The 27,141-nt window shown below is 45.9% G+C and overlaps 1 protein-coding gene across 5 annotated transcripts in view; it reads left to right on the top strand.

Annotated features, from left to right (window-relative positions):
* Positions 1-320: 320 nt before the first annotated feature.
* The window catches only part of MSANTD3 (Myb/SANT DNA binding domain containing 3), a 345,465-nt gene continuing 318,644 nt past the window's right edge, over positions 321-27,141 (top strand). For 3 of the 5 annotated variants that reach the window (XM_069620623.1, XM_069620619.1, XM_069620620.1), the window contains exon 1: positions 322-908. The gene's annotated coding sequence lies outside the window, so the exon portion shown is untranslated. Of the gene's footprint in view, positions 909-27,141 lie in introns of all 5 variants that reach the window. The other 2 variants (XM_069620618.1, XM_069620624.1) reach the window with 1 other exon arrangement.

Raw genomic sequence — 27,141 nt, 5'->3', positions numbered from 1 at the left:
AAAGATTTTGAGTACCCTGAACGTGTTATCCTTTCCTGCACTTTCTCCCTGATATATATATATATCATTCCTGATGTCAATGTGACTTTTGTCATATTGTCAAAATATCATACCAGCGCCTCATTGATTATATAAATTAAAGGCAACAGGGCCCAAGTTCACAAAGTGCAAATTAGCGTTGTGGTTGGCCCAGGGAGTTGTGTGGGGCTAGCAACGAGGTACAGGTACGGGACAATATGTATTCCTAATAGTGACAGTTCCAGAAGGAATCCTGATTTTCGCTTCCCGGGGTGCGTGCCACACAGAGTGAAGGATGTGCCCGGGAGCGATGCTCGGGAGGGCTGTGAGGAGACACTGGTCGCAGGAGCAGCCGCGCTTGGGAAGTGGAAGCTGTCAGGCAGTCGGCGGCCACAGGAGTCGCCTGTTTACCTCCGCCAGGTTCAGACCGCCCTACCCCGGGCTGTGGGCGTTATTACTGCACCGGAAATCTCCTGAGCTCTGGAGGGAGGCGGGAGCCCGGGCACTGGTGTACAGGCAGCGCGGCTCCGTGAGGCGGGGGAGTGGGGGTGCTCAGCGCGGCCTCCTGAGGGCGAGGGATAAGGGAACGGTGCTGGCGGAGAGGCCCTGATGGCGGCGAGGGCGCCGGGTATCGGCGATGCCGCTGGGCCGCTCCTTTGTTGTGCTCGGTTGCGGCTCTGAGGGCTTCTCAGGCCCCCGGCAGGAGGGGCGCGGGGGACACCTGCCTCTGTGGCTGGCTTCCCAGGACCCAGTGACCCAGGGGGGGACGGGGACGGTGCACTCTCTACCATCGCTGTCCACCCGATTCAGGCACAACACGGACAACGCCGGAGCCTGCCTGCCTGCCTGCTCCCGGGAGCCAAGGCCAGCCTGCCTGCCCTACGAGCCTGGTAGGAAGAATCTTCTCTTTGTGGTGTTCCACGCGGCGCCCGCTTTGCAATGGAAGTGTGGCACCCCCGGGAGGGAAGAGGGTAGCGTCCTTAAGGGCACAGCCCTACTCTTTGCTTGGCCTTCATTAGCCGGGGGAGGATGAGAGGAAAGCAAGGCATCCCCATTGAAGAGTTTACAGAGCAATAGATGGATTCTACCCACAGGATAATGGCTCCTCTCACTTGGTCTGCAGAATGTAACCCACCCCAGCAGATGCACATCTTTCTAGATTGCATGGACTGTTGGCACTTTAAGATAAACTGTTTATTTCGTATTTCAATAATTGTGAGGTTATGTCAATTTGCTTGCAGGTGCGATGTAAGTAACAGCATAATGCCTTTTCTTTACAATGACCCCGTGTTTTTTTTTTTTGTGTACATTTGCTTGGGGTTTTTTAGCTAAGCTGCATCTCGCCCCTCCCCTAGTAGTCACCCTGTTACTGGTTCAGGGCTGTACCTCGAGGTTTCACATCACTCTCGTTAAGCCTGGCTGTGGCTGCACTTAAGGAACGGGCATGCACTTTGTGGAAGATGGTCCTGCTGCTGATGGATCGGCTGCTCAGCCCACAAAGGGATTATGTGGGAACCACGAGGACACGCTCCATCCAGTCTGTCAACATGTATCGGTGCTCATTTAAGATTAAAGGGCGCATTCTAAATATTTCCATGAATAATTCGGGGCATTGTTTATTTTAAGAAGATGCCGTCTGTCTTATTAGTGGAGTTGGGATAGGTTGCAGACCTTCAGGCGGGCATGTTATGGTCCACACACTGGGAATGATTTACTAAACTGAATAAGTGGCTTAAGCCAGAATTGAAGTCATTTTTTGCTGTAAGTTTTACTTACCCTATTTTTTGAGCTTAGTAAATTTAGTTTTAATTAAACTATTTTTTTAGCTTAGTCAATAAACCCAATGTGTGTGTGTGTGTGCTTTTATGTGTATATATATATATATATATATATATATATATATATCTTTTGGGCTGATTTACTAAGCTCAATTTACACCAAAAAACGTCGTACGTTATACTTGCTATATTTTGTTTGAGCTTAGTAAATTTAGTCTTAGGCCACTTATTCAGTGTAGTAAATCATCACCCCCCCACAGTAAATATGCCTTGTTGTCTCTTAAGCAGATTGCACACGAACCCCCTAACACCCTTTGTACCCAAACCATTAGGATTTGCATTTTTTACACACCTCCCCATGTTTGAAATACTCACAGGGTGGCTTGTGTTTTACTCCCCATGCACCTAGCAGGTTTTCTTATCTTCTTTTCTAAGCGTACTCATTTTCTTATCCTATAGGTAGTAACAAATATGAACATATTTAAATAACATTGAATAAAAGATCAATTAATATAGATCAATAAAGAAAATGGCACAATATAACCTTTTCCCAACATGCCAAATAAAAATAAACTATTGTTAACCCCTTTAATTCCTTATGAAACGCCAAAATATTTTGATACAAATTCAAGGGCTACAACTTATTGATCACAAACCGTAAGAGGTACCAAGGCATCAATAAAAGTGATTAAGGCAACATCTATATGCACAACATGGACAGATAAAAACAAGGGAAGGAATACACACATGGAGAAAGAGGACAGCACCTGGAAGATAATCTAATAAATTGCCAATATAATGCAACACTTTATGACAGTACTTCTGAAGATTGGAGGCATACTTCAATTTTTGCCCTGCTCTATTACAGGGTAGTAGCTTGTAGAAGAACTATTATGGACCTGATGCACACAGCACCACATGGGCGAGGTGGGGGGAGAGTTTTCATTAAAATTATTTTGGCTATCTCTATCAATTTTTGTTTTCATTGTTCTATAGGGGCTCTCCCTTCTTCCTACCCGCCTTTGAGGAGGGTCATTGTGACATTACCCTATATGTTGGAATTTATATTGCAGAAATTGATCTTTGATGTATAGTGGGAGGTTGGTTCCATTCAACCTTCTGTTCTGGTTTGGTTTATGAAGTTGTCATTTGTCTGTGAGATACCTTACCTTTAAAAAAATAACATGTATGTGTATGATAGTAATTGCAATTTTTTTTATTATTGTTACAGATATATGAGGGTTCTTCCCTGATGATGGGACTAGGAGTCCCAAAACGCATAGGATTTATGACAACGCTTACCCTCGTGTATTGATTGGGGTTATTTCGTGAAACACAGTCCCTTTGATTAGGTTATTTTGGAAAATGATATTTGATGTCGTCTTGGGGGGGGGCGATACAACTGAAGGTGAACTGACAGGAATAATATTTTCTGTGTGTATATTTTCTTTTGAAATTTGTGGATTGTAAATGTGTTGAGTGATTTGTTATGAGCTTGGTTTATAATGTATGACAATGAATATATAAAGGCAGTATAACATAAACATATCATTTGTTGGAATAATCATGCTTTAAAATTGTTAAAAATAAGTAGCGCCTTTGGTCCACATTTGTGGTGAGTATGGAGGTAGGGTTCTGGACACTGTTCGCACAGACAGTTTGGTGTGGAAGGATTTCCTCCTCGCTGGAGATCATTGGGCTAATGGTGATGTGGTCGCCTTTTTATTTAAAACGTTATTTCCTGAATAGTGGGACTTGTATCACTGTTCTTTATAGTTGTTGCCATCTACACCACACCTTTCGCTTCACCTGTTGATCAATGCTATTTAAAGCACCGAACATATAAGTATCTCATGGAAACGCAATGTAAAATGCAGGCCTGTTCACCGTCTTTTAGTTGGGCTGTGTAACCACGCAGGCAGGTGGGAATCCCAGGCCTTGTTTAAATTCACTAATCTTGCCAGAAGTTCAAATGAGGTTGCCGACCATTATTCAGTGGCCCATTTTATTTATAAGGCCCGTCTACCCAGTTCCAATAGCACTTAGGATGCACTTCCGGTACGGCTTCTATTGCCATAGGAACCTAGATGTTAGAAAATGGCAGGATAAGTGGATTTGTCATCTCAACAAAGCACGGACAATGGCTACATCCAAACAAATCCATTAGCGCGTGTGCTCTTGCACACCGCCCAGAGTGCGGCTCTGTTTTCGTTGCAGGGGCTGTTGCGGAAGTGATGCTTCCCACACCACGGAGCTGCGCGGGCTATTGTCTCTGCTCAAGCTCCAAATGTGTGGCAAACATTTGGTGAGGTGACGTGATTATTCATACTTACGTAATAAGGATAGTGCAGGTCACTGCAAAGTTTTGTCATCAAAAAGTAGAAATGGGGCAGGTACCTTTGTCACATCGCGGGAACTCTAAGGTAACTTGCAATGCCCTTATAATGTTCAATAGTTGGTATCTTGCTTGCTCTGATATAATGTCTTCAGTTGTTGGTATGTAAAATCTGACTTAGGAAAAAGTACTAATATGTAGCTTGTGTGGCAAACAGTTATTAGCAGTTAAGTGAAAATCCCCTAGAAGCCTGCCTTGCATTTTTAAAATAATTGATAAACTGTAGCTATCGTCCCGCATGGCTCTACTAAATTCCTGCAGTGTGTAGAGATAATGTCTCCTTCTCCACTAATGATTATAAATGATCAGATCATTAGTTCATAAGAAAGCAATCTGTAAAGCTAGAAAATTCTTTGTTTTGTTGCACTTGGAAATCCATTTAGGAATCTGCCTTTGACTAATTGTAACTGTGATACCTTAATACATATGTTAATATTGCTGTGTAGTTGTAATACCTTACACACACACATTATTATTGATTAGCACTCCTGAGGGAAGCGGGAGGCCTTCGAGCCAGCGGCGACCTCAAAATGCAGTATTTACCACATGGTAATTCCTGTGTTCTGAGCCCCCTGAGCAGGGGGAGGACATCTTCCCTGCCAGGCAACAGGTAAATGAGCCTGCGTGCCCTTTGTACCCCTCCCCCAAATTCCATCTCCCCAACCCCTGTGCCACATACTAGCAGTTTCCTCATTCCTTGCCAGCACCTGGAACAGGCAGGGTTCCGGGCTGGCGCTACCCCGCCACCACAATGGAAAGGGAGAAGAGACTTTGTTCGGGCCTGTAACTGGCCCTGGGGCATTACTTGACCCAGTAGTGACCCGCCCGTCAGTTTACTACTTAAGTAGTGGCATCACTTTTTTTTTTTGCAGATTGTTATTGATTTCCCAACATAGAATATGGGCTTTCATCATCTACCTTGACTAACACCAACAGGTCTGTTATAGTTTCCCTTTGTGTACATTCTAATGCCCCCAAACACGCTCTCTACCACTGCTGTCTACACCCCTCATTTTGGTTTTCTTTGTCACGTTTGGATCTTCTTGGCTGCAGTTTTGTTCTCCCAGTTTTGACATATAACCAGCATCTGGATGATCCCAAGCTTTTCCTCAATCACCTCTCTACTATTTCCACCCTATAGTGGGCCATACACCACTCTCTGTAGGCCCTTGTGCACCCTCCTAGTTGCAATCTCCAGCCCCCTGTTTTCTGGCACCCTGTACGTTGTCCTCCTTACCTTGGTAGCGAAGGGAACAACTGTCTCCAACTATAGGCACAATTTCTTACCCAAATGGTGCCGTGGTCCAGGTCCAAAGACACAGTTGTGCCCATTTTTTTAAAGAAAGGACCACAAAACCCACCTACATGCTAAATGCCTATTACACTTAAGAATTCATCTATCTAAGTAATGGGGAAACTACGTTCATCTTGGTGTGACAAAAATAACATTTTGACAGAAACCCAAAATAGGTTGCACAGGTAAATGGGCACTTCTGAGCTGGTGCAGAACCTGTAATATACTGTGTGAGGAATAGGTGAGCAGTGGTCTATGTTGGACCTGCCTTTAAGGACATTGCGCCTGGTTACCTCAGGGTCTGGCGCGCGCTACAAATAAATAAAATAAACAAACATCTCCAAGTCCTAAATTGGATGGACATGTCCGTACATGGGGAAACCCTGGAAGCGATGGGCGTCGAAGAAGGACTCTTAAGTATTATTTAACAGCATTGGTGAGGTATCGATCAGAGGGGAGGTCTTAAAGCCTTTTTAAACAACCCGACGGGATAAGGGTGTGTAGTTGCCCGCCATCTGCTATTTTTGTTACATATCAACAGCTTTGACAAGTATCTTTTACAAAGGTCCTTAAGATGCTCCTGCAGTAGGGACAAGATGCATCCAGGTGCCGCTCTGTGCAGATATAATGCCATTCTGATTGGTCGTACCTTACCTCGGCATCCTTCCAGAGCTTAGTCATAGGTATGCAGCTTTTATGGCCACTCATAACATTACTGTAATTGCTTTGAAAATCGCAATTATGTGACTAGGTTGGTTGCAAACCAGAAAGGGGAGCCATATTTTAAGTGGCACAAGTTTTCCTTTAGTAAATCATTATGAATATATACGAATGCGAATTTTATAGTCTCAGGAGGATAGCTCAGGGGCAACGCACTCGCCTTGGAAGCAAGACGACCAAATGAATAGGACAATATTGAATCTCTTTCCTCGGTTGAGAGGCCTCTAAAACAAGCTTTGCAGTGAGGTTTATAAAGACAAATCATTGGGGTTTATAAGAGCTGGTTCCGGTAGATGGGGACCTGAGCCCAGTGATGATCTCTGCTCTCTAGAAACAGTATCCTGTTCCAAGTCCATGTTAGGGAGAAATCTCTGTTTAGGCTGAATTTCCTAACCTAGTGAGTCCCCCAGCAGCTTTGCTGGATTTTTGGAGTTTGTTTTTGTCTCCTGCTAAGAGTGAAACTCTTTTTCCCCCTACTCTTGGACATGATTTGTGGTGTTCCTTTAACTGTTAATGTGTTTTATGGCCTACGGGGTCCTTTACTCCATAGGGTCTCATGTGTTTTTACAATGTGTGTTACACAGCACCCTCCGTGCAGTGACACAGGGGTGTCATAGTGACACCCCACCATAGACTCCATACCCTGGGATAGGCTACTGTCTCCCAGGGCATGTAAAGTCACCATTGGCTTTACTAGTCCCAAATTATGAACAGAAACCAGTACAAACCATCATATTGTGGACGTACTGCCAATTGAATTGCCCCGGTGTCTGTTAATCGAGGGGGCACGTCTCTGTCCCCCCTGATTGAGTTTTGGCTGGTGGCAGTGGATACTACTTTTTATATTCGACCGCGAATATATCCCTATGGGATTTTCCCATTGTTCGAGGCTACCAACTTTAATTATTTAATTCTCATAGCCTCGAACATACCGCCGATTTATTTATTTAATATTAATTCGCCGGTTGGTATTTTTTGCCAGGACTCGATTCTAAAATGGCGTTTGTGTTCTCTTCTGTGACTCCAACCCAAGTCGAGCCCTTTGTTCCACTTTTGGCTGGCTTCTCCACAGAAGCCTCCAAAAGTGGTGCCACTCTTTCTGGGTACCACAGGGGGTGTGGCAGAGGGTTTAGGCACCCTGGACTGAGTTACCTTGGTAACTCAAGTCGCACTCTTATGTGATTGGCCCAAGTCCACTTAGCATGTTTGATTGACAGCTAGGCTGAGTGAATGGGGGTGTGCTGCATAAAAGCAGGGCTTTGGGGACTGGAACCTCAGAAGTCGCCACAGGACCTGAGAATCCGACGAGGGAGAAGCGGAGCCGACCTACCACGACGACACCACCGGTGGAGCCCTGCGGAACCGACTCACCACTTCCCGACGACAGAGAAGATCTCCCGGCTGGAGAGACTTCTTCCCCTGACTGGTGGGCACAACCAGTTTACCTTCTTTTCCTCGCATCCCAGGACGACTTGTGGTCGAATTGCCCGTGCCAAGCACCCCGGCAACCGGATAGCCATTTACCACTGGACCGCGAATCAAAGGACCGTTCCTTTTACCTGAGAACTCTGCGGCTGGTTTCTTCCCCGGCAGTGCAACGGACTCCTGTCTTCCTCCCCAACGAGATCCCCTCTTCCCCCGGGACTTGCATCTGCTGCCAGGAACAACTGCCCCGCTGGAGTATTCTCACCACTTTAAGGTACTGTGTCCGCCAGGCCTCCCTTTCTAAAGATTGCTACAAGGTAATAATAATCCCTTAACCTTCTGGACTGGGCCGGCCGCCTTGACCATCTAACTGGTCCCTTTCTTTGGTCCAACTCTTTTTGAACATTTTCAAGACTTTTGTGCACTGCAACCGTGTGACCTTGGACACATTTCGTTCTGATCCTCTTAAAGTGGATTCGGCCTACTGAACTCTAACTTCACGGTTTTACTTTGCCTTCCTCTCTTGTTGTGTTCTTGTAAAAGTGTTGGGATCTGTTTCAATTTATAGTCTGCTTTTCTCTCCCTTTTAAAACGAATTATTAGAGTGACATCTGCGTTAAGCGCTCACCGCTGTCTGAAAATAAGCGGGGCTTTACTAAAGAATTGTCTAATATTCTTTTAAGGGAGTGTATATCTTTTAGTGACCGTGTTTTTGAATTGCTTACTATTAGTGCCTGTGTGTTTTTACTAGATGTGGTTTTAAATAAATAATTATATCTCTTTTACACCAAGCTCTGGTCAGTGTTTACTTGTTCTACTGTGTTCTTTTGACCTATTGTGAATACTATGTATACTGCCTAACTCTTCTTGAGGAAGGAAGTCTGACTGCTCAGCCACAGCTACCAAGTGAATCTGTGCGGTACAGACTGCTACCAAGTGGGTTTACTGCCAAACACCTGTAGTCTTAAATCTTTTGCAGTGGTCCCAGAGGGAACTGCACAGGTTTCTGCCTAACAGTCCACTACAAATTATTTAGTCTATTTGTAAAGTGGCTTATCTGAAAGTGGAGGCATTTTGTTGATGGCCTCAATTTGGGTAAATCTAGCTACTCCCCTGAGCCGTGTGATTCTGGATGATCTATTAAAACCCAGGTATTCTTTTTACAGAACCATGGCTAATTTATGTCCAAAAACGTTGTCAGCCATTTGCTTTTTTCAATGATTGCGAGACAGAAATTTACTGAATAGGCTGCATCAGCGTTATTTTGAAGTGTTAATTAAGGATAAAGTAATTGAGGGTTATTTCTCTGGATCAGAACTTATAAGTTCTGTACTTGCGTAAGTTCTAATTAAGGAACATATTGGCCAGGAACTGTATTTGAGATATGTGAGACCCGCTTATAATCGATGATTTATAGCAAAAGGACTGTTTCGGCCAGCTTGATACTGTGATGCAGAGAATTGTATAGGATAAGGGTGATCCCTCCTCAGTTGTGTGTTCGTGTTAACAACATATTTTAGAAATAGCAATTCACATGATCTGCTTTAAAAAAAAAAAAAAAATATATATATATATATATATATATATAATTTTTTTTTTTTTGGATCGAAGTATCCAGGAGAGAAATATTTGTTTGCATGGCAGAGTAGCTCTTTGGGAATACTTCGGCTGCCCTGGATAAGCCGAGACTATTGCATGACAGTACAGATGGGGAGAAATGGCATATGAAGCGGGACACACAGTTTGTAGGTGTTGTTTGGTTATTTGCCCACTCACTGGCCATGGCCATACTAATCTCTGTGGCCATTCCCACCCAATTTCTGCCCTCCGCACCCAAATACCTCTTCATGAGAACTCACGGAGCTCACTTTAATCAAGCCTTACCAACTAACTTTGCACTCAATGTGCCTGCCAGTTTTTTTTTTTCAAAGCAGTCTTCTTGGTGTTAATGACTTGATATGTGCTGTAAACCCACTACAGTTGTAATACAAATGTCTTAACCAGGTCTGCCATCAGCCACCCTATGTATAACCACTATGGGTGCCCTTCACTGATGTTCTGTTAAAAACAAGCGTGGACAAAGCCAACAGTTTTGTCTTGTAACTATTGGGCATTTGCCAGGCACTGCTTTCAGATGCCCAGGCACTCCCACCATTTTGCACCTGCTACCATGAATGACCATTTACTACCACTATTGGAGTGCCTGGCAAGTTCCTTTCCCATGCCTACATAAAAGTCCAATACATAAACTCCAAACTGTTGGCATTGCCAATGCTTGTTTTAATTGCATGGTACGAGGGTGTTCACACACTTAAACAGAAATGACATAAAAGCAACATCATTAAGAACTATTTGGTGAAGCAGCTGGGGCAATGTTTTAGTTGTATTTACTTGACCCCGTTTCGCCCAGGGAGATCATATTCTGCAGTTTTCTCGCGATACAGATACTGCTTCTCCTAAGAGGCTTTGTGGAGTTTGGTTCATTTATAAAAAAAAAAAGTGTTTCCGTTTACACAGTAATAAAGCATGTAAATGTTAATCATACAAATGCAACTCATTGAAGCAGCGCCTTGATATGTGTACATTGATCAGAAGTGTAGCAATCATTGAATTGTTAGACAAGGAGTACCTCATGTCCTTGCCTACAAGTAGCCTGTCACCCCTGTGCAAGACCAAGGCATCTGAGTTCTTTCCATTCGTGAAATCTCAGGGCACGTTTTCCACCATCGACTAACCGCTGTGATATTTGGCCAGTCCAAATGATACAAATCCCTCCAATGACCCCAGATCTGCATGTTTTTTCTCTAGAAGGCACTATTGCTCCACTCCATTTTCTTATTGGCGGATGCAGCAATCAGCCCATTGGCTACAAGCGTTTCGGCGCATCTGCAGTCCAGGTCTGCCACTGAGGTCTCGAGCAGAAGCAGTTGAGGATCGGTATTTATCCTCCATCCCAGCACCATGGACAGCTCCTCTGTTGTTATAGCACAGATCCACTCCAGGTTGGGCATGGCTACATCGACTTCCACTTACTCTCCAAAGCATATGCCAACCTGTCTCGTGGGCAGCTTTTTCAGGCTGAAATGTCAGCCTATGGGGACATTCTATTGCATCTACCATTCATCATTAATTGTCCCACATACGTTTTTTCCCATCTGGCTTTCAAGTTCCCTAAGGGATAAACCAAGTGTCTAGAGCCTTCATTAGCATGGAGATCCATTTACCAACGATATGGCTTACTGTACCCTCATGTTCATTTCTATTTTTTATTCTGTAACATTAAGCAGCATACCGATTTGTTGAGTTAAAGTGTTTTGGACTTGTACTTGTAGAACTCGGAAGTTGGGTAGTTCAAATTAATCTTCCGTAACATCCTTCTGTGTGATGATGCCTCTCGCTCCCCAGTCCCAGATGGCCTATAGTTTGGCTCGCACAATTTTCCCCTGCCCCACATAGGTGTTTGCCTTGCGAGTTTCTCTCCCCAGACCATCTTATTAGTTACCTTATCTCCGCTATCCAAGACCACTTGCGTGACCTTCAGAAGATCTTTGTGGTCCCAACTACTATATGTCCAATCGTCCAGCCTGGTAGGACCCACTTTGGTTGATTTATTAGCAAAGTTTGGTGGAAGGAAGCGCTACTTGTTTGGGGGTGTGCCTAGTAACAAGTGTCGGGAAGTAAGCTGCTGGCGGAAATGAATTCTCTCCATGGTTCTGTTAGGGTTTCCAAACGTTGCCTCTGTTTTTCAATGAGCATATATTGTTATTCCAGAGTATTGGTGACATGCACACATTATTCATTTTCAGTTAATTTATTTTGCACAGAAAAAATATTATGCACAATTTCATATATTGTAAGACGCAGATGATTAATTACTCTTATTGTTACGCAGGTTGTTCATTAAAGGCTGAGACGCTCCATACCACCATGCCTAAACTCGCCTGCCACTGTCTCGGCTTATGGTACTACATTAATCAAAGGGCAGATGCTTCCTTTGTTTTTGGCAGTAGCAATGCCTTTTTATACGTTGTCGTCGGCGAGTGTACTATTTGCATAGGAAAAAACGATGCAAAGAATGTGGCCCCAGTGCATAGGTTCAGAGCGCCCTAGATCGCGTGGGGGCTTCTATGGGGCTCTGTGTGTTGCCTTAATCTGCACAATAATAGAGACCGTGGCACACTCAAGATACAGGAAGTCATGCTTAAGTGTCCTGGGGCGTGCAGCAGCCTAGAGGTTGTGCAGGTAGGAGATACAAAGGAGTGTCCCTACTTCCACTTTGTTACTTGACAGGCTGGATTCCAGCACAGCTGGCACCACCTTGGGAGTTCATTATCAACCATTGCAGGGGAGGAAAGCTGCTGGCGAGCCTGTGGTGAAATTTGCGGCAGTGGGTGGGGAGAGGGTAAGAACAGCTGTGTAAAACCGAATCTTGCATTTGATGGCAGGGCATGAACATATGAAGCTGTGTTTGATATACCAAGGTGACACATGGGCATATATGGCCGAAACTCTCATTTTATGGTGATGGGCATATGTGGCTAAATCTTGCACTTGCTGGAGGGCTTATTTTTTGCCGCACCCTGTATTTGATAGTGGTAAAAGGGCAGAAATAAGCTATGCAAAATGTTAATCGTACAAACCTGGCATGCAATGGTGTAAACAAGTGCATTTAGGAAGTCGACGGACAAGTACATATGGCTGTACTTGCCGTTTAACGGTGGCATGTGACTGAACCGGACACTTTGTATTGTCTATGTATCTGTATTTATTTATTTAATAGAGGAGCGTGCATTTCCTGAAAGTACTGTTCATTGGATTATTACAGAACGAGTGATTCTGTTGCTGTGCTTGACATAAGATCAATGCAAGATGGTTCTTGCTTAAACCAGGGCTGATGATGACTCCTGGGATCACTTTGGGAGAAGAATGATTGGTTCTTGAGGGAGATCCTGAAGCTAAGTAGAATGGGGCTACATTTCATTGAGTTTCACACCACTGCGCCAGGTGGCAACAGATATTATGTCGTCATCTATCATGTGGCTGGGCAGATCCAGGGTTCAGGAGGTAGACTAGATGGAGCACAAGAGCTAAAAGGGTAGTGGTGTTCAAAGAGCAAGGCAAGTTCAAGTTCAGAAAAGACTGAGCCATCTCAATTGAGTCGGTGAGGTTTGTAGAGAGAGCCTGCAGAGATAGGTAATCCTGCATTCAGGGTTGATTTGGTTTCATGATAGTGAAATAGGCCATTTCAAATTCAACAGAATCATCCAATAGCTATCCCTGATAGTTTCCCTCCAGTACAGCGCCACTGAGCAGTGCTTTGTGGGTATGCAAATTAGCTGAACAGCTTGCATTTTTGCTCCGGTAAATTCTTCTGTAGGTCCTACTGGGTAGTGTTATTTGAAACATAGCTTTATCAAGATGGACAGTTCTCAAGAATGCAGATGACCACATACGTGCCTCACTCTCGTTGAGGATCCTCAGTGTGGTGCAGTTTGACATTCTTGTGATGTGATCTTTGGCATATGCTTAGCATACACCATTAAGGTTCTGATTGGTTTTAAAGAAATTGCATTAACAAAAGGGCTTCTACCTGAAACGGAAGAGTAGCATTGGCTATTTTAGCCACCAACGCCCAGGGGCTCTGAAGTAGAGGTGAACTTCCAGGGAAGGCTACTGGATTACGCTGTGGCATGTGTGGCTTGTTAGCTGAAATGGCCTAGGCTACTCTCACGTTTTAGGTAGAAGAGTATTGGTCATTAATTCGTTTTTAAACGTACCATAGCATTCTTTGTTATAGTTGAAAGAGAATGGAGGAGGGGTAGGACTGCAAAGTGAAGGATGGAGTGGTCAGAAGAAGGATCCAACCGACAATGTGCATAGGAAGTGAGGGAGGAAGAGGAAGATATCAAGTACGGAGGAGGCTGGCTGATTGTGCAGAGAACCAGAGAGTGGTCAGAGAGGGGTTGCAGTAAAGCTGGAGTCTCCAGACCCTTGTCCTGTTTGGGAGGTGAACGTCCTCAATGAGAAAGGTTTCAAGATTGGGAAAGCAGAGAGTGGGTGTCTCACTGAGTTGATGGATGAGGGCTGGTTCAAGAAGTTGGGAGGGGTGAAATCATTATAACAAAGGGGATGAAGTCGTAGGAGGAACAATAATAAATGGCTAGCTTTGCTGATCGGGAATCCCACTCCTCAGGGTTTGATAGTGCGACGAGGAGAGTGGGAGAAGGTACTTCAAACAGTGTAAAGCAGCATGAGGGTGTCTGCCACGTAGGGAATCTCTATTTCCGTTTTACCCATCGTTTCCATTTTGGCATTTGATAGTTGTACATAGTTGCACTTTCACTGCTATACAATTCTATGTCTCAACATGGGAATACGAAGCTGTTCCTGGCATATGGTGGTTTATGGGCAAGTGTGACAGATCCTGACATTTGATGGTGGTACCTGGGTATAGGTTGAATGGGCATGTGTGAGGCCGTAGTTTTTTAAAGTCTTGTTTAAGTATGTATCGCATATCACCCGTAGACAAACACATCTGGAAGATGTCTCGGGAGGATAGCTCAGGGGAAACGTGCTCACCCTGGAAGCAAGCTGACGCGGAGCACCACAGGTTCAATCCCCGGGTCTGCGCTTAGAAACCTATGGTTATTAAGCACGTTATAAATAACATATATTATGTAAGAGGCAGTATTGTGGAGAGACATCATAGCAAGACTTTATACATGCAGTTTTTTTAATTTCTTTTTTTATTGATTTTGAAAACGTAACCAACCAACAACAATCCCCCCTCTCCCCTCCCTCGGTCCTAAGCCATTCTCTACATAGGCTACAGGTTGATCAGAACAGGGCAGTTTGTGTGGTTGTTGGACTCCGGAGAAGAGACCATGTGTAATCTGAGAGACGGGATGTCATGCCGGCCTACCTACAGGATCTATTAACTGAAAAAATCTGTAGGAGAGCTTTGAGATCCGACAATCAGGAGCTATTGTCTATTCCCAGAAGTAGGATGGTGAAGGCTTCTAAGGGAGCATTTCACCTTGCAGCCCCTAAGGCCTGGAACGAATTACCATTGGAGCTCAGATGTCTGAAATCTATGGAGCTCTTTAAAAGGAAACTCAAGACCCTCCTGTTCACTTGAAGCCCTTTCTACTGGTTTTCGATCTGGGGAATGTCCCTTGCTCTTGTATCTGGGTGTTTTTATGTCTGCTGCGCCCTTAAGCCGCAGGTCCATGGCCGTGCATTACAAATATTTAAAGTAAAGTAAATGTCCAAGAGTCTCCTCAGATAAGTGTTGCCGTTCCTCATGGGTGGAGATCGTCAGGTTGAGGTCTGAAAAATCGGGTTAAAGGATGTTCCAGGCCACTCCCTTGCCCTCTGACCCCTCTTACCTCCCCAGTGCCCGTACCTCACCCTGCTCCGCTGCCACCACTTCTGCGCGTCTGTCAGCCATTGCGCCAAGAGGGGGCCCCCTAGGGCACTTCTTTGAGATTGCCAACCTGCATTTAGCTGGTAATAACAGGAAGTCTTCCATTCTCTTTCTTTGACTCCTTCGCCTCTCTCCAGGGACCACCCTCAGCAGACACAACTTGGGAAAACAATCCACCCGACTCCCCAGCAGCGCGTTAATCTTCTCCATCACGCCCTACCAGTATTCCGCTATTACCAGGCACACCCAAACCATATGCCAAAAACCTGCTGCGTGTTGCCCACACCTCGGGCATTGGCGCGGGTGGTTGGGGTTCCTCACATGCAGTTTTTGGGGGGTTAAATATACCCATTGTAAAATATTGAATTGAATACGTTTGAATCTGGCATTTCTCAAGACTTTCCCCAAATTCCTACATATTTTATGCCAAGTCGGTTCCTCAAACGTAACACCCATGTCACGCTCCCACTTGTTCTTCACCTTGAGCTGCAGGAGAGTTCTACTCTCCTGCAGTGTATAATATAGTCTGGATATAGCATGTCCCTCATTCCCCATGGTTAGGATCGCCTGAAGAATGGTGGCATCCCACTTGGTCGCCAGGGCGCTGGTCAGTCTGGCATAGTTTAGGAACTGTCCTGTTGGCACCTGGTACCTCTCTGCCCACACACTGAAAGGCAGCAGAGTCCTCCCTCAAAAAGGCCACACAGGGACCGGCACCCTCCTGCAGCGCATTTGGCGTCTCCTATGTTGCTTATAATCTATGCCCCTTTTGTGTCGGCCCTCAGAGGCATTTCAGGACTATGTCCCACCCCTATTTGCAACTTGACCTGGGTCCTCTTCCAGGCCTGCCTAACCACTGTAGTTGGGCATGATTCTTCCACTTTCCCTGTTGCTCTCCATAACATCTTGTGTCCCGTGTGGTGCTTCCTAGGGTCCCCCATTAATTGTCTGTCTATTCCTCCCACCACTTCTCCCATTTAGTAGCGTGCTGTAGCTGAGATGCCAGAAAGTACAATTCATAATCCGGTAAAGCCAACCCTCCCTTTTGTCGCCCTCTGTCGTATTAGGACTAGGCGTCCCATAAACCTCGCCACCCCAAGCGGTCTTAACTTTTCCCAGCTCTTCCTTATTAAGATGTGTTTCTTGGAGAAGTGCTATCTGTACTGGCCATCTTTTCAGGAACCCCAGTTCCTCCCGGCACTTAGCTGGGCATCGCAGCCCTCTCACATTCCAGGAAAGAATTGTCACTGACCCCATTTGTCTGACTGCGGCCACTCCCCCTTCTCCTTGACAGCTGGTGACCTTGCAGAGCCCAACGCTTCAAATGCCTCACTGAGCTGGAACCCTGCCTCCCTGTCTTCCCCTCATCTGTGACACACCCCCTCCCCGCCCCTCTACTTTCCCACAAAACCCCCATAACCAAAAAAACCTAACAAACCAAAATACCTGCAACTAGTGCACTCTCTTCAGTCCACCCCTATAATGAGAGGTCAACTGTGTAGTTATGCTCGAGGCGCACTTCAGGTGCCGCCCCACCAGTGCAGGCACAGACCACTGGGCACTTTCAGGGGGCGGGGGGTTTAAGGTAAGAGAAAGGGATCTGCCTCCCCAGCATCCCCTCCCTCCCCATGTGCATGTTGCGGTGATGCCCCTGTACCCCTGCGTTTCAGCAGCATCCCTGTGTTGCTATGTGATGCGAGTTCTTGATTATGAGGTCGCCCCCTCTGTCTTCCCCACTGGTGTCCCATCCGTTCCCTCATTCTCCTTGTGTAGCTGAAGGGTCCCATCGTCCGCTACTATAACCTTGCCTGACTCAGCCTGTTCGTCAGGTGGTTGTCTCTCTCCCTCTCCTTCGGGGCTCGGTCGCCCCCCCATCCCACCTGCTGCCATGCTGGCTGTGTTGCATCCTGGAGGTGCTCACTGCCCAGTTGCCTTTAGACTCCCACCACTCCCAGGCCTCCTCAGGGGTGTTTACAGAACAAATGTTAGTCCCATTTTATGATTTTATGCTTAGCCAGATATAGCAGCATGTAGCGGACCTCGTGCTCCCATAGGACCCTTTTTACTTCCTCAAATCCATGCTGTTACTGCTGTACCTTCCTCGTATAGTCCGGGATCACCATGACAGTGGAGCTGGAATTACTTATCGGGCCCTTTCTTCTGGCTGCCTCCAGCAGGATGTCCCTCTTGCAGTAGTTAAATATTGTGCCCACAATCGTTCAGGGCAGCCTCCAGGTATCTGTCTCTGTGCTGGCACCCTGTGTGCCCGTTCTACGGCAAACCATTGTGACAGGCCCTTATTTCCTAGCCACTTATCCAAAAATAGCTCCACTGAGACACCTTCTGCATTTTCCGGGAGGCCCACTATTCTCACATTGTTCCTTCTTGAGCAGCCCTCTGCATCCGCTGCACGGGCTTCCAGAGCTTTTGTGGTCTGCATAAGTGCGGCCTCCTGCTCCTTGAGGATCTGCACCTCCCCCTACGTTGCCGCTACCCGTCCGTCGCCTTCTGTCTATGCTGTCTTTTACATATCTGCCCTGATGAAATTCAACACTGCTAAATGTGCCAATTTGGAGCTCCAGTGCTGTCCTCGAGCTCTGCGCCACCTGCAGGACCTCCATTATTTTGTTGTCCGGATTTGATGCCTGGCTGTCCTGTGATACCGGAGGAGAGGGGAGTTGCGGAACTGGCGTTGTGAACTTATCCATCTTGGGTTGCCTGCCCTTGCCGCCCATCATCTGGCCTTGCTACTGCTTGCCAATCCCGTTTCACTCTAGGCAGTGACCAAAGATGGTAGGGCCTGCCCTACAAATGCTGATGCTGACCCACACCAGGTGTCTCAGTCCTGTGCTGCCTGCTCCTTTTCCACCTCTGCACTCACACCTCTGGGTTTGGAAGCCCTGTGTCCTCTCTGGGGCCAGCTAGATTGCGCCGCAGTCCAGGTCCCTCACTTGTCCCAGGGGCCAGCGACCGTTCAGCCTCTTCAGGCCCCCTAGTGCATGTGAGCAATGTTCTCGCACTGGTCCCGGATAGCAGCACGCTCCTCCGCTCTCGCTGTCCTCCCGAGTGTTGCTGCCGGCAATGTGTGGTCACTTCCTCTCCTCAATGTGCGGGGGTCTCTACCACCAACTCTACGGAGGTGACTGTGGCCCCCACCATTGCAGGGGCCCTTCAGCCGGCTCTCCCTTCTTTATGCTGCTTCGCCAGTGCTCCCAAGCACCTCCCCGGCAGGCTGTCCTCCCTTCTACTTATGTCCTCCTCACCTCTGCCAGGGCTAAGCACATGGGGTCCTCCAGCCAGCCCTTGGCTCCTACTATACCTCCAGGCTCCGGGGACTCCAGTAGCTGCTCTCAGCTGTCATTGACACTTGCTGCTTGCAAAGGCATGGTTTCCTCCTTCTATGTGCTCCCAATATCGTGCTGGCCACTCGGCTCTCACTTCAGGCTTGATGTGCCCTGCGTCTCGTGATGGTGGTTTTAGGGGGTAGGGGCCCGGTAACCGGAGTGTTGCTGCGTTTACCTCTGTTGCCGGTGGGGAGCGCAACCACCCACTCCCACACCGCTGTCTCCTACCGTAGGGCCCCTCACAAGGTCTGCTTCGATGGCGTACTCTATAGCTCCTCTCCAGGGCGGGCTGCAGTCCAGGGGATCCTGCTGCTGCTGCTTGCAGTCCGTGGCGGCCACTGCTGCTTGCCATTTTCGCTATTGTAGGCCAGGGCATGGCAGACACCTCCCCCCCCCTGCCCCCCCCCCCGCACCCCTCTGCAATGCTTCCCAGCTGCCGGTTCCCTTCTCCAGGACACTGCTGGATTGCTTACCGGCGAGTCAGGGAGCGATTCCCATTTTTGGAAGCACAGCAAGCTCCTCGGTGCCCATTCGTCCACCGGGATTTATCAGGAAAATGCAGCCCGTTTCTTGAACTCTGTGGGCACCCCACATGTTCACATGCACGGATCACCGTCTGAATCAGATCCGCGTCACTGTTACTAGGATATTTAAATGATAATGTCGGGAGGGCAGCGGGAGCTCCACAAATCCTGCTTTACATCGGTTGCCTGCTGGCCACGCTCCTGACTTTCTACATGCATGAAGAAATGCAGTTTCATGCACAAGCGTGGCAAGGATTTTCTGTTAAACATTACAGGTGTACAAATAGGTTGCAATGGAGGTTCAGTAATCTTTGGGTCTCGAGTGAGTTCAATGTTTGCATCATTTTGCTTTCATCTGCAACAGGTGCCCAATGTTTTGAGGTTTGTGAAATATTTCTGAGGTAGGAATTGAAAGAGAACAAGTGTCAACTTTGTTTGGGGGTACCATGTGAGTTTGTAAATCCATTTGGGTCCAAACCTCATCTTCCAGACTAGGATGTAGTGTAGACTCCCACCTAAATTTGTCTATGGTTTTCTCTCTCACTGCCCCCCACCACTGGTTCTACAAGCCATGACCATTTAATACATGTTGCCCTAAATGCAGATGTAGCCTGAACAACATAGTTGGCTAACTCACTCCCGTTTTGGAGTAGGGGGTTTGAAAAGCACAGAAACCTCTTCAAATGTTAACCTCTAATTCTGATTTTGGAAGAATTTGAATGCTGTGATGCTGCTGAATTTCATGCATTTATCTAACCCTATGATACGTCACTCTCCAAGAAATTCTCACATTTTACTATTTCTAGATTTGATGGTTCTCTTTCCAATTCTGGTAGCTCGGTAACCCTTCAGTCCTCAAATAGAATTAAGGAAAAGTGTGGTGAATAAGGTACAGTTATATCATATTAAGCATGTAGTTTACTTCATACCCAGACGGTGCATTCTGCAATATTGACATTGGGCCTCATTACAAGTGTGCCTGTCCGGTAACAACGGCGCCGGTATGCCTACCGTCACTGTTGTTACCGGACCAGCACACTACGACTCTGCGGGCGGGTGCTGTCCTGCCCACCAGGGTCAGACCTGGTGGGCGGAACCGCACCCGCTTGCAGAGTTTCACGGAAGCCCTGGCACTGTTGCAAACGGTGCTGGTGCTTCCGTGGTCCCCATTCCCATGGAGTGCTATTAGGTTATCAGCGGCAGGCTTTCCGCCAGACTCGAAATGAGGGTCATTGTCTCTATTAAGGGGTGGCAATCGCAATAGAGCAGTTTCCGCAGTCATAGGGGGCTGCTTCTGCCTTTTAAAGTAATGTGAATACTAGGAGGAGGGCAGTTCCAGGCAAATGGGTGATCCAATTTTATGTATCAAGATCTGGAACACCAAAACCACCCAACTTGTATAATAAGTTCAGAATATCACACTTGACTAAAGGTTGCTGGCCTCCCCAAACATGTCTAGGTAATATTTATCTCTACTAGCCATTACCGGCATAACATACGACGTTCTAGCATATTCTAAAGGTCAATGTCGGTCAGTAATTCATAGGGACTCTTCTGTCCCCCTCCTTAAATATCAGAATTACCACTGATCGCTTCCAGGACGTTGCCCTAGGTCCCTGTGGCTTATTAATGGTCACCACCAATCGCTTCCAGGAAGTGGACATAGGTACCTGTGAAGACTTAATGGTCATTGAAAAGGCTAAATGTATAGGTAACTGTCTTCTTTTGAATTTGAAAGGCATATTTGTATCAGATGGAATGAGAGTTATGTGCGGTATAAGGACAGTTTTAAGTCCCGTCGATTACACAGGCCTCTATGATGTGTTTTTGTAGACACGTAATTGTCAACCTTGTTCCATTTCAGAGTCCCGTGATGACATAAAATAGCGTAGTAGCATAATTACAGCATCTACTTTCAGTTTTAGCTTGTGAGAAGGCATTTGTCCTACAGCGTTTTGCTCTTTAGAGACTGAAACATTGAGACGGTTATTAACAATTTTTTTATAAAACTATTTTTATGAATTTTATAACAAACAGACACAATAAAGAAAAGATTGGTCATCCTGAGTCAATCGTCACGGTTTACAACAAATTGCTATGCCTCCACTGCCTGATGTAAGAGGTGATACCTCCCCACATTTTGTCCGCCTTCTCCAGGCAACCCTGTGCAGTGTATATACATTGTTGGTAATCAACTGTTGATTGATACTGGAACCGCTGTGCCCTGTGTGAAGAGAAGTATGGGTGGAAAGAAGTAACTTGAAATTATTCCGAATGTTTGCAATAGTGGAAGGTGAAGGTGATCACTTAGAACCGTGCTTGTTCTGTTTGTTTAAATGATGGCTGCTGTTGAATTGAAAGGGCACACAGAGGTGCACTTTGCCATTTGGACAGCAGAGGGCAGCCTAACACTGATAAATGTCATCAGCTGAGTACGGGAACATACCTTAGTGTTTTATATAGATGGATAAATGCCAGAAGAAAGACCAGGACGTTAAACGGCAATGCCAATAAACATATACAAAAATGGAGGCAACATCACATTTTTGATCAGGCGCTGTCAATCAGTAAATGAGGACTTGAGGTGGTGTTTGGGGACAAAATGTGTTATTTCACAATACTCATCAGTTCAATGAAATGCATGTATTTTACCCCGCCAATTTGAAAGTTTACCAGTGTCCACTGTTGCGCAGTTGGTTTACTGTAGACAAGAACATTTCAAGTATCTGGTACATGTTTGTGAAAGAGCTAGCAGTGTTGCATGCATCATTTTGATATATTAACTTTAACATGAGGGTGGCAAGCACCTTTACACAAAACTCAAGCACTGGATAGTACTATTATTATTGGTGATCATGAGACCAACCCCCTTTATAATCTTCTTCACTAATACGCTTTGACTGACATGTACAGAGCCAGGAAAAGGGAGCAGCATGTTTGTTGTGTTTTTTCTTATTGTCTCATGCCCACATCCAGGAGAGAGCTAATTTGTCTTAGTTTTGACATTCAAGGTGCTAGGAGAAAAAGGGGCTATGTGTTTAAGTTGTATCTCTTTGTTTCATGAGCATAGACAGAGAAAGGAGTTGTGCTTCCGAGGAGTTCATATTCTTTGCCTGATCCGAGCCGAAGCCAGGGTTTTCTAACCATGAGCAGAGCCATGGTAAATAATTAGTGTGCAGGGTGTACTAGTGTCGCACGTTGCATGTTACAAAAAACGCATTTTGAGGCAACCTTTTTCTCCCATTCTCCCACCAGTGGATCAGCAATGAAACTTTCAGTTAGTCTAGGAACTAGCTCATCTGTGCACTTGAAAAACTGTGAGAGAGATGTCCCTTTCTGCATCCTGGCAGTAAACCTATGCAAGCAGGCATTTACCATCTCTTTCATCATCATCCCATTTTCAAATGCAAAGCGTGCCTCTGTATCTTCAGCAGTATTGTCCAAGTTGTATTTATGATCTTCATGAATGTACATTCAGCGATGATTGTAGCTGTATCAGTTGTGTGAATTCATAACAAGCACTGGCAAACTGACTGTTTTGACCTTTTGTATAATGAAACTGTCTTGTTGGGTATTGCCATCATGTGCACAGCGTCTCGTATCATGTGGGAAATAATCCAGTCATGATGCCTGCTTGTGGACACACACCCACACACCAAGAGAATGAGATACCGGCAAAGCGCTGTTTGGCAGTCAAAGGTTTATTCATTCAGAATGCGTTTAAACAGAGAGCAAAACAACAGCAAGGCTTTGTCCATAACTCGGAGGTTATTTTCGAAACAAACAACTTTTATACATTTGGCTTTACATTTCTTTATGACAGGTTGTTAAATCACAAGCTTAATATGAACACACAGTCAGGGTCTCAGGCTATTATTAGTGCAGATGCTACCTGGGTTATTTTCACTCATGGCCTGTTCCAAGAACAAATGTAAACGTGCAAAGAAAGGGGTGTTATTTCTGCAAGGCAAGCATACTATGGTCGTGTGCACAGAATGACATGATTGTAGAACTAATGTTCACTCAATCTACAGAGTGCCTATAGTTACTTTGTGTGAGAAAACCATGGTGACAAGTAAGACAGACACAAGTGATCATAGTCCAAGGGTGTTTATTGAACAATGAAAGTGGTATGCGGGTTGGAAAAACGCCTAATCTAAACCTAAATCTAAGATGAGGACAGGTGTCGACCATCAAATGAAAAGTAAGGCAGTCATAGTGGCGTCAAAGTCAAATAAAAGGGCCTATACTATGAAAACCTATTGCCAATTCCTTACGCTAAATACAAAGGGTGTGAGGTTAAGTTTCAAGAAAGAAAAAGGTGTTCTCCAATGATAAGTCAGGAGGGGGTAGCCTGAGTCTCCCTTCCCCACATTTTGAGAACTGGGTAAGGTTGGAGCTTGAAGCATAGTATGGTCTCGGGCTTCTACAGCATGAGACAACAGTTCCAATGGCAGTTGTCAGGACTGTCGATGGTCAAGTCTCGTTTCCTCTGAAGTCTCTTGCCTTCTGGGCCTGATGTGTTTAAACAACAAAACAAAAGTTCCTTTAACAAATGAAAGTTTGCTATGGTAATAACGGTTCACACCTGGGTCCCCCTCTTCCCGGCTGACCCTTCACGTATCGTTTTCCATATAAAGGTTGGATGAGAGCTTCGCTATTGGATTTCCCTCGGTCGGGCTCAGACCCCTCTTGACTGTCAGTACTTGGTTGACGATTTCACCCCTGGTTCTCCCTCTGCCGGGCTCAGATATTTCTTGACTGCTAGTCCTTGGTTGATAGCTCCCTCTTTCTCAATAGTATTTCTTTGCAACAGTTCAAATAGGGTGAGGACTTCACCCCGGGTCCCCATCTTCTGGGCTGACCCTTACTCAATTGTTTCTTCTTATTCTTTTCTCATTAAACTTTGGGTGATAGCTTAACTCCTTGGATCTCCCTCATTCAGGCTCGGACCTCTCTCAACTGTCAGCACTTGGGTGACGACTTCACCCCTGGATCTCCCATGTGCGGTCTCGGACCTCTCTCGACTGCCAGTTGTGTGTGTATTAACTTCACCCCGGATATCCCTCATCTGGGCTCAGACCCTTCTTAGTTTCTCATTTACCATAAGGGATTCACTTCCCTTGCTTTCATGCCAATTCACGAATCAAAGTCTTTCGATTGCACAGGGCTTTTGCTCAACCCTCACGTATGACCACTTCGAGTTCCTTTGGTGGCCTTTCTATGTAGTTTCCTTCATATGGGGCTTAACCAGAGTCTCTTGAGTTAGCACCCACGTGGTGTTGCTTTCCCCCTGCAGCTGGTCTCCCCCTCTAACACTTCACAGTTCATTCAAAGTCCGTACGTTTTGGTTTCAAAACTTGCCACTTTACCATTGTCACTCAACACAGCCTGGGTCTTATCGGCTCTCTCCTCGACTCACCGGCTGTGATGAACCGCTTGGCTTTAGCTTCTCTGGAGTCAAGACCGCTACCACGGGCGCTGGAGTCTCCTCTGCTCCGTCTTATCAGCATAGGCTTGCCCCATGTACCGTTGACATCTGTTGCAGAACACTTGTGCTATTGTTTGCAGTCTTAGGCTCTCGTCAGTGAAGGTTCTGCGGGTCTGGGACGAAAAGGGCAAGGTCACCTTTGGCCTCACCACCCTCTTGCTTCCTGCAGCCTTTCTCCTTCTTTTGAACTGCTGCTTGGTAGCTGTCTGTCGTGATCTCTGCTATGCTCGCCTTTCTCGCCTTGCTCATACTGCACTCTCCTGCTCCACCTTTTATCCCTATGGGAAAAGGGAAGGGCCGTCAGGTGTGTGTGGTTCCAGTCAATTGACTGACTTTGCCTGACCCTCAGGCTGAGACATGTCAGATATACAGGTTTAACAATAGTCCTTTGTCTGTCGTGAGGAAAGAATGTGTTTGTGTCGGAAAGGAACAGGGTTGAAGTGTCAGAGTGTCTTACGAGATGTAATGGGGGAAAGGTAATTTCAGAAGGGTGGGTTTTGGAAAGTTTGTGTAAATTGTAATCACAGGGCACTTTCGAGTGGACCTTCCGAAAGTGACACTCAGAAGGACAAGACTGATATGGATTGCGGGACAAATGGGAATAGTGGGAATCACAAAACAAACCAGGGGAATTGTGGTGCCAGTGGTATTCTATCTGCACTGGTTGGGAGTGCCAACGATAGAAGTCAGAGGGAACAGATGAGGAATGACTGGGTGTAGTCGAATAGAAATCGGGAAGGCAATGACTCTGAGAGAGGCGTATTTTGATCCAGATAGGCTTTGTGTTCATTTATTAGATGTGAGTGGGTGGTTGGTTTTACCTTCGGATGAGGGAGAGTTAATGGGTGGAAGAAATGATGAGCGGGATAGTTTATGAAAGCTTCAGGGATTTTTGTACCCCTCCTTATCCTTCTTGTGATGGTTCTGCGTCTCACCTGGGGCATTCCTGCAAGCACAACCCCGGATTCCCCTACTCGGGTGATCCTCTCCCACTGGTCCACCGCCAGGAACTGGATCCAACAGCAATGGCCATGTCCTGGCCACCTGAATAAGGGACTCTCGAGGTTTGACTGGGAGAATACCCTCAGGTTTCTCAAATTTGGTCACAATGTTTCACAATCGGCCCTTTGAACATAAGTTCTATTATCCTGATGTAGTATTAATTTAAGTAGGTTGGTCTGTTATATCTATGGCCATAATGTCTTTAATGGCATTTTCCTGCATCATGAAAGCATTTGTGGTTGCAACAGAAGTGGCTGACGGTTTGAGGCACACAGTTATTGTCTGACAGTTTGTTGGAAGGCTGTTGATACATAAATAGACAAGAAATACTATCGCTAATGCTACCATGAGAATGGAACTTCCAACCAAAAGAAGTGAACATACACCACAGGGATCCATCTATATCCAATATGCCAGTAGGGACACGTGCTTGGTCCGCAATACTCTCGCAGTTTTTACTAGCATGCCACACTGAAGGTGACGTGTCTGGTATAAATGAACTGCACTTTGTTCCGATAATTTGGCAAACCCGGCCTTTCTCTGCCAAAACCATATCGAGTACTACTCTGTTTTGTAAAGCTGCAAGGCGCACAGCTTTCAGCTCAACAGTGATATTCGCAAAGGCATCTGATGTTTCACTTATAGTAACTTCTAGCAGTTGTGACAGTCTGCGTATATCTCTGGAGTTAACAGTAGGGCCATACCAGGGAATGATTGCTTTAAGGATATCTCCCATTACCTGAGGTCCAGTATCATCCTGTATTACATCACGCTTTTGTCATAAGAGAGGAGACCATGGGCTCTCGTTTACTGTGATAGCAGGCAGCACAAACCACATGTGGCACCGCCCTACCCAGTTAGAATGTAACCAAAAATATACATCGGTAGCACAAATAAAATGTACTGAGAGGGCCTTCGAACACCTTGCCGGTAGGTGCCATGCGTAGTTACAGTTCAAGGTAAAGCCCATATCCTTTGCACCATTGCTGGAGATGCACACACTACCTAAGACTGTATTGTTCCTTATATGGAGAGTTGGTGCATGGGAAGGCAGGTGAGAGGCTTGAGTGCTGTTTGATGACCTGTTCATAAGGAAGGACCATTCCTGCTTTTCTCTATGGAACAGGTCCATTAGCGGGAAGGTTCCATTAGGCATAGTGTCGCCCTCACACCCCTCTCTTTTTTTTAGAAAATATTCACAAAGATACTGTAACGGGATCCATGGAGAGTTGCTCTTGGTGCTACTTATTTTAGTGTATATGCTAAAGAAAGGAGGTTCTCCCCTAGCCACAGCTATATGTACCGCATAACAACATGATGTGGAGAATGGTAAAGGGAGCTGCTGCAACGGGAGGCCTTCGCCAGCATAGGCTGGGTAATACAGAAAGATATAACAGTTGCTTTTATTCATGATTTCATGTCCCCATTATGTAACCATGAAACACAGGTATTCTTGTCTATAATCCTTTCCCTATGATACTGCTGGATCGGAGACAGGGTGGCATTGGAAACGCTGATTATTGTACCAAACAAGGATGGTGTTAAATAAAATGGCAGTAATAACCACCTACCTAACACACAATCAATCAGTCCTGGTATTGCATATACGAACCCCTTGGAACAATACCTTTTCCTTGTTTTTTCTCTGACTGGAGCATAGATATGACGCTCTCTGGGGTGTCGCTCCAGAAAGTGTGAGGCAGTCCAAATCGGGGTGAATACTC

The sequence above is a fragment of the Ambystoma mexicanum genome, chromosome 5q (genome assembly GCF_040938575.1).
Source record: "Ambystoma mexicanum isolate Mex_15411 chromosome 5q, UKY_AmexF1_1, whole genome shotgun sequence".
NCBI lineage: Eukaryota > Metazoa > Chordata > Amphibia > Caudata > Ambystomatidae > Ambystoma > Ambystoma mexicanum.
Note: the sequence above shows the minus strand (reverse complement) of the source record. Positions and strands in the feature narration are given on the sequence as shown.